Below are 2,500 nucleotides of genomic sequence, written 5' to 3' on the forward strand. Positions count from 1 at the left end.
AATCAGGACCTCCGTTGTGGCAGTCGGGAACTCTACCAACCGCACCATCGAGTGATGGTGTGTGTATGTGTGTGTGTTTGTGTGTGTGTGTGTGTGTTTGTGTGTGTCTATATGTGCGTCCCTGCTTTCCTGTCTCTTTCCCTCCCTTTCCCACTCTCTCCATCTCCATCACTCCTTCTCCCTTTGCCTCCTTTCTCTTCCCTTTCTCTTCCACCGCCCTCCATATCACTCGCTCACTTACCCTCTTACATTATTCTGTTTTCTTTTTGCTTCATACACGTCGCACCATCCGGTCGCTCCACCGTGAGGTGCTGAGGGAAATGGCTTTCGGAAAGGCGAATGAATCGGAAATGGAGGCCGAGGAGGCGGAGGCGGAGGAGAAGGAGGAGGAGGAGGAAGAAGAGGAGGAGGAGGAGGAGAAGGAGGAGGAGGAGGAGGAGGAAGAAGAGGAGGAGGAGGAGGAGAAGGAGGAGGAGGAGTAGAAGGTGGAGGAGAAGGAGGTTGTGGAGGAGGAGGAGGAGAAGGAGGTAGTGAAACTGGACAAGGTGGTAGAGGTGAGGAGGAGGAGGTTGGGGAGGAGGAGGAAGAAGGGGAGGAGGATAGGAGGTGGAGGAGGAAGAGGAGTAGAGGTAGGAGGAGGAGGAATAGGAGGAGATGATGATGAGAAGAATGAGGTGTAGGAGGAAGAGGAGGAGGAGGAGGAGGAGGAGGAGGAGGAGGAGGAGGAGGAGGCCAGCGAGAGGTGGTGGAGGTAAAAGGAGTCAGATTGGAAAGGGGGAAGGCAATGCATATCTATTGACAGAGGAATGAAGAGGGTCGGGGGGACATGAGGGAGAACAAATGGACTCCTGAGAGAGTAGACAATGTACTTGTATACTTGTGTGTCTGTTTCCTTGTTCTTCGACATAGAAGAACGTCATGGCGAAGTATTCAATGAAGTTGGTTCCATTTAAACCAAGAATACTCATTTCAGTAAGGTAATCACCCTCAGATGGCCAAGGTTTATTAATGATTTTATCATCTAGAGCCTAGAACTTAGGGGGTCAACTTGGAGAAATATGAGAGAACATCTACAACTCTTATGAGGTCTCATCTTTCTCGTCTCCTTCTCCTCCTCCCCTCACCCTCACTCGCAATCTCCCCCTTCTCATCCCCGCCCTAAGCATCACCTTCCACCTCTACCAACTCCCCCCCCCCTCACCCTGCCCTCCAAATCCACCCTTTCACCTTTTCTTCTCCATATCCTTGTTTCCGAAATGGTTTCTCCATTTCTGGGGATCGCCGAATTTATGAAGCGGCCTTGCTGTGGTTGTACTGTGTCTTGCGACACTGCTTCTGACCCAGGGCAGTGGAAAGGATGCAGGGATGACCCGTCATCCAGAAGGTGCCAAGATAAGAGGGAGGGAGGAGGGTGGAGGGGAGTGGAATATACAGTATAGGAAATGGAATGGGTGGGAGTGGTTTCTATGCCTTTTTCTTTTTGGCTACCCCCCCGTGTAGGGGGAAAAAGCCTTTGGTATATGTATGTATGTATCCTAGTTTGCCTTCGCCCCTTAAATACCTTCCCCACGCTCTCACCCCTCTCACTGTCTCCCCCTCCCCACCTAGCTCCGAAAACACAGGCTTTGTTCTCATGTCTTATCACATAGGGCAAAGGTGAAGGGTTTGGCTGCTTCTAGGAACCTCTTGACGTAAATGCCATCCTACCAATGATTCTAGATTTCTGATTAAATCTAAACAACAATTAAAACCTCTTATACTTGTAACACGGTAACAGCTTCCGCACCTAACTGGCGAACAAAATCATCTGACGTTCACCACCAAATAATAAAGTTTATAACTGTGTTTAAAGGATCATTTAAGATATTCTTAACCCTTTGGCTTCGGGTGACGCTCCCTAAACCGAATGAAAACATCTGGCATTGGCCAAGACGAAGTTCTTACAGGTCACCACCGTATTGAAGAAGTGAAGAAACCATCTGAGGAAGGAGGCGTTGACTTTGCACTCTATTTTTAAAATTCCATCAGAGATTGTGTTGATTTTTTACACCTTCAATTCGGTGAACTACTCTAGGGTTTTTGTTTTAGCTAAGGCGAGGTGATTTCATTCACGTGAGTTGGTCGATCGAAGCCCAGTTCAGACACAAATCGACCCATCACTTGAATAAAAATGCTTCTTTATAGCCTGAATAGAATCCTTAGAGCATGTTCCTGTGTTGATTTGTTCAATAAGTCAAAGATCAGTAACGTATCAGCTATGTTTGCATTACTACGTAAAGGTTGTTCTAATGAAATCTAATTCGAAGAATCCAAAGTAGTTATACAAACGATGGGAGGAAAGTTCACAACAAATAAGTATATTAAAGTTTGAGATAAACAAATAGTTATAAAACCAATTGACTACACGAGTTGTTGTGTAAATGAATGTCTAAGTACATGCTTATGTAAGTAAATCTATGAATTAATGTATTAAAAGATGATACATTATACAAATATACAA

Source organism: Oratosquilla oratoria, chromosome 19, assembly GCF_046742065.1.
Source record: "Oratosquilla oratoria isolate Oo_2021 chromosome 19, ASM4674206v1, whole genome shotgun sequence".
In the NCBI taxonomy this organism is placed as follows: Eukaryota; Metazoa; Arthropoda; class Malacostraca; order Stomatopoda; family Squillidae; genus Oratosquilla; species Oratosquilla oratoria.